Below are 8844 nucleotides of genomic sequence, written 5' to 3'. Positions count from 1 at the left end.
ATATTTTAGAAAATAAATACAAATAAATATCCAATTCTACATGTAAATGAATCTCTAATTCTGTTTTATTTTAAATATAATATTTTGTTGTACTTTAAATTTCAATATATTAAATATAAAAATTTATTTATAAATAAAGACTACTCATAAATAAAATATATTTTAAAATTCAACATGTTAAATAAATATAGATTAAAGTTAAAAAATTTTTATAATATAAATTAAAATTTAATAATATACTAAAAGAAATTCTTAAATCAGTGCCATAGGTATTTAGTTTAATTTAATCTAATGTTAAAATATATAACTCATTTATTAGACTCAAATTTGAAAACTCACTTTCTCTTAAGCTGGTAACCACATAAATCTCCGAATTTTGTACAGTTAAGCGACTTCACATTCATCACATGGTTGAATCATCCACCGTTGATATCTCTCGCAGGCCCCACACAAGCACAACAACCATCTTCCTCTCCTCTCTATGTCCACGCCAAAAGCCCCTCGTTCTCTCAAAACGTGTAGAAGATGATGATGTATAGTACAGTAGCGACTCCGCCAAACAGCATCTGTCCTTAGCCCATAACCCTACTCTTGTTCAAAATCCACATATGCCCTTTTTCCGTTTCCTTTGTATAAATGAAGCAAAATCACTTAGTACTACACTTCAAGAAACGAATTAGAACCAAATTTGGCTCTCGCTCGCTTCCTCTTATCCAATTTCGTGTTATTGTTCCTCAAATCACAATCCTAGTCGGTACGTTTCTTTCTCCTTGTTAGATTGTTAATGATCTTTCTTTGCTTGCCATCTTTGCCTTGGAATCATGTGGAACCTTAAACTAGGGTTAGGTTTATAGTTTTGGCGCCGATCTTTGAGGGATTAATGTTTTATAATCGCAAATTCTCTGGGGTGGTTCAAATTTTAACAATTTCTATTGGGTTTTGTGGCTAGATAGGCAGAAAACTGTACTTTATGATTCCAAGAAACAGGCCAGTATAATGCGTGCTTCTAGAAGGAGAAGAAGATAACTGAAGCAAAACAGCAGGTAATACCTCGATTAAGAAGCATCGGTTCGGTTGCGTTTTGGAATCAACGGAAAACGCTACAACTACCACCAACAACATCAACACTAGCATCGTTGGCAACAACAGCGACAACAGTAGTAGCGATTTGATTATGGCGCCTGGTGATGCAAATCTGGGTGATATTGATGAGGATCTGCACAGCCGGCAACTTGCTGTGTATGGCCGTGAAACCATGCGGCGGCTTTTTGCCTCCAATGTCCTAGTCTCGGGCATGCAAGGTCTTGGTGCTGAGATTGGTATGGATATGATATGATATGATAAAACCATCTTATCTTGTTAGATTTTTGTTTAATTAAAATGAAATTACCCAAAGAATTCATTCTGCAAAATTTTGGCTTTTCTTGAATTTTTTTCCCTCGCCTGGTGGTCTTTCTTGCACTTCATTGCTACTGAATTTCTTTTCTTTCTCATGTTTCCCTGCTGTTCCATAAGCCCTTACTACTGTCCATAACAACGCATCACCAGCATCATCTTGAAGCTGTGTTAGATGATTAGTTTATTAATTCCTCTCAATGTGGTTGTTACAGATTTCTTGTCAAGTGGCATGGTCGTTTCGATTCGGATGCTACTTGGATTACTGAAGAGACATTTCAATTATTTGCAGTTCAACTCTTCGGAGTTGAGTTCTTTTCAACCAAGGGGAATGATGTAGGACATTCTACTAGGGATTTTGGGTTTACCCATTTTAGGATGAAATTTAGGAAATTTAAATAAGTAGTATCTATTTATTGAGGAGTTTGTGTTGCAGAGTATTCCTAATTAATGTTGGTTTAATATTTTCTTATTTTGGGATTCCTAATCCTAGTGCTGGTAGGACTAGTTATTATAATATAAATAACCATGTCATCTAGGTATTTTAGTAGAGCTTGTTATGAAATTATTATTGACAATCGAGAATTAATTAAAATCTTGGGAGTTCTTTTTTTTTTTTTTAATTTTTTTTATCTCCTTTGATTATTATATTGGTTCTACATCAGTTTGTTAACCTTGTTTTCTAGTGTATTCAGTTGTTTGTATTATGGTATGTGCATACAGCTATCTAATTTGGTAGAAGAATTTGATCTTTCTTGAGATTTAGAGTTATTCTTTTTGAGATATTTTTGTAATGTGCATGCGCCTCTGTGTATTGAAGCCACGGTTTATGTTGGACAGGACTAAAATAGTGCTAGTACCTTTAATTTGATCTTATACCAGCTCTGTGACATACTGTATAATGTGTGTTTCTTCTCTTGCTGCAGCTAAAAACCTTATTCTTGCTGGGGTCAAGTCTATAGCATTGCACGATGAAGGGGAGGTTGAGCTGTGGGATTTATCCGGTAATTTTGTTTTTTCTGAGAAAGATGTTGGAAAGAACAGGGCATTAGCTTCTGTTCAGAAGTTGCAGGAACTCAATAATGCAGTGGTTGTTTCGACCTTAACTACGGAACTAACAAAAGAGAAACTTTCTGATTTCCAGGTATTTTGTTGAATTTCTTGTTAGTGTTGTTATTCCAAAGAAAGGCATTTCCGTTGTTGTGGATTTCTATTCATTGATAATATCACAAGAATATTTTGAATAAATGGATCATACCATCTTGACTAGAAAAGATAAATGACCTGTTGGATAATCCCACTATTTGCATAGTGGTTATCTATGAAGGTTACTAATAAGGCATGCATGAATATGCTACTGAATATGAATTTCCCTGGTTATTTCATTTCATAATTTTCCTTTTTTCCTTCTTAAAAAGTTTTGGAACAAATTCTATGTGAATTGACTGATTTAGTTAAGCAGTCTCCGTATTAATTAAGGTTAATAGCATTGGAGTTTGTGATCTGCAGGCAGATGCAAATTAGTCATTTATTTATTTATTTATTTTCTTCTTCCTTTTTTTTCCCAGGGGGTGAGGGGGATGGGATATGAGTTGAAGTTTTGAATAGCTGCTTTCCGAATTAGGAATGCCACACCTAGGAACTGGGGTTATGAGGATTTGGGGATAAACTGGTCCCATTAAGGATATATCACATTGAATAAGGATTATACCATGATGAGCCAAAATCCCCTGGACCTGGAATACATATTTGCCATGTAATTATGTGCTTTGTTGGTAAAGCATTTCTTGATTTGCTTATTGCCAGTCAGTGGATTCAAAAAATTTAGGAGAATGCAGGTATATGTTGAGAAAGAATACATCTTTTTGAACTGGTAGTTGTCTCTGTCTCTCCCTTTTCCTCTCTCTCTCTCTCTCTCTCTCTCTCTTCTATGTTTGGCAGAATGGGTTTTGGGATTAACAATTTGGGTAAGGTTTGTGTATGTATTGCTGAATTCTCAATTCATATTAATGGATCTAATGCTTATTTCTTTCTAACTAGTGGACAGTTCATCAACAATATTAGTTGTGATTGTGGGATTTTGGGTGGTTTGTTGAATGAGTTTAGGATTTGATTGATTGCATAAAGAGGTTGTTGATGTTTTTCACCCCTTATTTGTTGAAGATTCCATTTTGTATTTTATGATGCCAATGAAGGACAAATTCTAGACTTGGCCGAATCTTCCTGGTTTTGAAGTTAAGTTAGATTTGTAGAAAGATAGAAAATTTTAGGTGGATAAATAGAAGAGTTACAAATGAGTTGCTTGCCCCCCTCTGAACCCAAAAAAAAAAAAAAAGAGAGAGAGAGAGAGAGAAAAGAAAAGAAAAGAAAAGAAAAGAAAAGAAAAGAAGGAATTCCACAGGAGTAATGGCCGTTACCGTTACTTAACGGCAAATAACAGCTTTTACCTTTAACTAATGGGTGCAACGGCCATTGCACTTGCAATTTTTTTTTGTCTATATATAATGGGTAACTGTAACGAGCGCCCTCAATAACTGTAAATAATGGACATTGCATTATGTAACGGCTGTTATTTAAAACCATGATTACGCCTTTAATTAATGGCTATTCCCTTTTGTTCTAGGGCTTTTTAGGGCACCTGAATCAGAAACCATTAATTTGGGAGACTGACTTGCAAAACTGTAGAGATATGCTGTTGGCTGTAAAATATAGTTCAACTTGTTCTTGTCTGACTGAATAGTTGGATCAGAATTAAGTGAATCTTCACTTCAGCACCTCTAACTGAAACTGAAGTTTCAAACTTTGAAATTCAAAAGAGTAAAGGGAGACAGAAACTTACTTTTCTTTTTGCATTTGCTTCATGTTGTTATGTGGCCCAGCATTATAAGATTATTCTGTTTATTTATGGACTTCCATATATTAAGGAGCTCAATTTCAGAGAGGCCTGAGCCTACTGATAATGAAATAGAATTATTAATTATCAATATTATAGGAGTTTCACATGTCAAATGTACAGAATGTGTTTGAAATTCTAAATAAGCAGTGTTATTGCATCCCCTCCTCTTCTTTTCTCCCTTTCTCTTTTGGGGCTTTGATGATTCACATGTTTCCTTGGTAACTTTCACTAGAGTATCGCAAATTGCTGGAGAAATCTATGAAAATGTGAAAAATGGGTGTGGACATGAATGAGTCCCAAGGATAATAGATTTTATCTGACAATTGTAAATAAGTTGCAATTGCAATAATATTGCTCTTTTTGTTTATGTATCTTTGGGAAAGGGAGAAATTCAAGCTTATATTAGCTTTAGTTAGTTATTTATTTTTCTTATATTTTTAATTTCCTTTTTGTATGTATTTGTCAATGTTATTTCTTTCTTGTGGATGTGTTATATGCAATATTTTTTCTTATTTTATTTTGTATAGATCCGTGTTTTTTGTTGATGCAGGCTGTTGTTTTTACTGATATCAATCTTAAGAAGGCCATTGAGTTTAATGACTACTGCCATAGTCATAAGCCGCCTATCTCTTTCATTAAGGCTGAAGTTAGAGGTCTTTTTGGTTCTGTGTTTTGTGACTTTGGACCTGAATTCACAGTTTTTGATGTTGATGGAGAGGATCCACACACGGGTATAATTGCATCCATCAGCAATGACAACCCTGCTCTAGTATCATGTTTGGATGATGAGAGGCTTGAGTTTGAGGATGGGGATCTTGTTGTATTCTCTGAAGTTCATGGAATGACAGAGCTAAATGATGGAAAGCCAAGGAAGATTAAAAATGCTAGGCCATATTCCTTTACTCTTGACGAGGATACCTTAAAATTTGGTACCTATGAGAAAGGTGGCATTGTAACACAGGTAAAACAACCCAAGATGTTGAACTTTAAGCCACTGAAGGAAGCACTTAAAGATCCTGGTGATTTTCTTTTGAGCGATTATTCCAAGTTTGATCGCCCAACTCTCCTACATCTAGCATTTCAGGCACTGGATAAGTTTTTGTCAGAATTAGGTCGGTTCCCTGTTGCTGGTTCAGAAGAGGATGCTCAGAAGCTTATAACTTTGACTGCTAACATCAATGAACGCTTGGAAGATGGAAGAGTGGAGGACATTGATCTAAAACTTCTTAGACATTTTGCCTTTGGTGCCAGGGCTGTGCTGAATCCCATGGCTGCTATGTTTGGTGGCATTGTGGGACAAGAGGTTGTCAAAGCATGTTCTGGAAAATTTCATCCTCTCTTTCAGGTTGCCATGTTCTTTACACTCTCTTACCCTTCCCCCATTTCTGCCCTTCTCTTTTTGTTTTTTCTCCTTGTTTTAGATTTTTGTTGGCATGGGTGAGGCCATTAGTTTGCTTTCATATGCCTCTCCTTTCTGGTCCTGAAGTTTAGCATTTTTTTTTTTCATTTTGATTAATTGCTTCTTTTTATAAACTAATCTCTCTCTCTCTCTCTCTCTCTCTCTCTCTCTCTCTGTTTTTACAGTTTTTCTATTTTGACTCGTTGGAGTCACTTCCTACGGAGAATTTGGATCCCAGTGCTTTTCAACCATTAAATAGCCGTTATGATGCACAAATTTCAGTTTTTGGATCTAAGCTCCAGAAGAAATTAGAGGATGCCAATGTGTTCATTGTAGGATCTGGTGCATTAGGCTGTGAATTCTTGAAAAATGTAGCATTAATGGGTGTTTCATGTGGGAAAGAAGGAAGGTTGACAATAACTGATGATGATGTGATAGAGAAAAGTAACTTAAGTAGGCAGTTTCTCTTCCGTGATTGGAACATTGGGCAGGCCAAATCCACAGTTGCTGCTGCTGCTGCTGCATCAATAAATCCTAGTCTCAACATTGAAGCATTGCAAAATCGTGTGGGCCCTGAAACTGAGAATGTATTTGATGATACATTTTGGGAGAATTTAACTGTTGTCATAAATGCTTTAGACAATGTAAATGCAAGATTATATGTTGATCAAAGATGCTTGTACTTCCAGAAGCCACTCCTTGAGTCTGGAACCCTGGGTGCCAAATGCAACACCCAGATGGTCATTCCTCACCTGACTGAAAACTATGGTGCCTCTAGAGATCCACCTGAGAAGCAAGCACCCATGTGCACAGTCCATTCATTCCCCCACAATATTGACCACTGCTTGACATGGGCTCGGTCAGAGTTTGAAGGTTTGCTTGAGAAAACTCCAGCAGAAGTGAATGCCTATCTATCCAACCCGGTTGAATATGCTACTGCTATGGCTAATGCCGGTGATGCTCTGGCCAGGGATACCTTGGAACGTGTTCTTGAGTGTCTTGACAAGGAAAAGTGTGAGACATTCCAAGATTGCATTACATGGGCTCGATTAAAGTATTCTCCTGATTTGATCTCCCCTTAACCAAGTGATTATTGAATATATTCCTTTTCTTTGTTTGCTGACACTATGTTGCTTCTGTAATCAGGTTTGAAGATTATTTTGCTAATCGTGTGAATCAGTTGATTTATACATTTCAAGATGCTGCAACTAGTACTGGGACACCATTCTGGTCTGCTCCAAAGCGGTTTCCTCATCCACTTGAGTTCTCAGCTTCTGATCCTGGTCACCTCCATTTTGTCATGTCAGCATCCATACTTCGAGCAGTGTCTTTTGGCATTCCAGTTCCTGACTGGGTCAAGAATCCTAAGATGTTGGCTGAGGCTGTTGAGAAGGTCATAGTACCAGAATTTCAACCAAAGAAAGATGTGAAAATTGTGACGGATGAAAAGGCTACTAGTCTTGCTACTGCATCTGCAGATGATATTGTTATTATCAATGAACTAATCAAGAGATTAGAGCAGTGCAGGAAGAATTTGCCACCAGGATACAGGATGAAGCCAATTCAGTTTGAGAAGGTTCTCTCTTGACATCTTCCTTTTAAACATGTTTAATTTGCATTTCTTTGACTGTATATTGAAGTGTTGATTGATCTGTCTTCTGACTTGATATGCTCTTAGCTTGTGATCATGGAATTAGACCGGGCCACTGGGCCAGTTCCAGTTCAAATCGGCCCAGAACTGTGAACCTCCTAAGGTTCTGGTTCAATCTGGTCCAAGTCCAACAGTTCAGATTTTTTTTTTTTTAAATGAAAAAAGGCAGTTCGGCCTGGAGCTGATTGGTTCGGTTCTGGTTCAAGCCATAAACAGGTTTGACCCATTCTGGTTCTGAATCGGGCCTTGGCTGGATCTACATTGAATGTCTGTATGAATTGGTCAGAGCTGCATTTGTTATTGAATTACTCGGTAATGCCCCGAAAATACTCTTTATGTGGGCAAAGATACCGGGCCTTGGCACTGTTTCACAATTGTCTTTCAACCTTGTCTCATAATAATTCAATTGGCTGGTTTGGAACGGCAACTGAAATACTATGAAATCTACAGGATGATGATACAAACTTCCATATGGATGTGATAGCTGCGCTTGCCAACATGAGAGCAAGAAACTACAGCATTCCTGAGGTTGATAAGCTGAAAGCCAAGTTTATTGCAGGAAGGATCATTCCTGCTATTGCAACCTCGACAGCAATGGCAACTGGTCTCGTGTGCTTGGAGTTGTACAAGGTTCTTGATGGGGGGCACAAACTAGAAGACTACCGCAATACATTTGCCAACCTAGCACTACCTTTGTTCTCCATGGCAGAGCCAGTCCCGCCCAAGGTTATCAAGCATCGTGACATGAAGTGGACCGTTTGGGACAGGTGGATCATTAAGGATAATCCTACTTTGAGGGAACTTCTTCAATGGCTCAAGGATAAGGGGCTGAATGCTTATAGCATTTCATGTGGCAGTTGCCTGCTCTACAATAGCATGTTCCCTAAGCATAGAGAAAGAATGGACAGGAAGGTGGTGGATTTGGTTAGGGAAGTGGCAAAATTAGAATTGCCTCCATTCCGTTCTCATTTTGATGTTGTTGTGGCATGCGAAGACGATGATGACAATGATATTGATATTCCTCCGGTATCGATTTACTACCGTTAAGTTGTATTTCCAATTTGCCTGATCACTTGGGCCTGTGATTCTAGGATGACAATATTTTTGGTCTTTCATCTCAATGTTGTATCTGGGAGTACCCAGAGATTAAGATTTGCCAGTATCAAATTTCACATGTGAACACAGATTAAGATTTGCCAGTATCAAATTCATATGTGAATCATATGGAGACTTAATAGCAAATATCATGTATACCTGTTTTGTTATTTTGATGATGATCCACGGGTTGACTATTTTCTTCCAAATTCTGTTGGCTGTTGGGCATGAGATCTTAAAATATCATTTGATTCAATTTTTTAATTATTGACTTTTACCTTTTAATATTCATGCTTTTTAACTTTTTTGTCACGCAGAAGCAATAAATGTATATTATTTTTATTTATTTATCTATTATTTTTTATTTAACCAAATCAATCTTAATCCGGGCCATATCTAATTGGATTA

General features: G+C 37.0%; 1 pseudogene; it reads left to right on the top strand.

The window, feature by feature from the left end:
* Positions 1 to 821: 821 nt before the first annotated feature.
* LOC131171451 (ubiquitin-activating enzyme E1 1-like) lies at positions 822 to 8606 on the top strand (annotated as a pseudogene).
* The last annotated feature ends 238 nt before the right edge of the window (positions 8607 to 8844 follow it).

This window comes from Hevea brasiliensis, chromosome 12 (genome assembly GCF_030052815.1).
Source record: "Hevea brasiliensis isolate MT/VB/25A 57/8 chromosome 12, ASM3005281v1, whole genome shotgun sequence".
NCBI lineage: Eukaryota > Viridiplantae > Streptophyta > Magnoliopsida > Malpighiales > Euphorbiaceae > Hevea > Hevea brasiliensis.
This window is presented reverse-complemented; position numbering and strand designations above follow the sequence as displayed.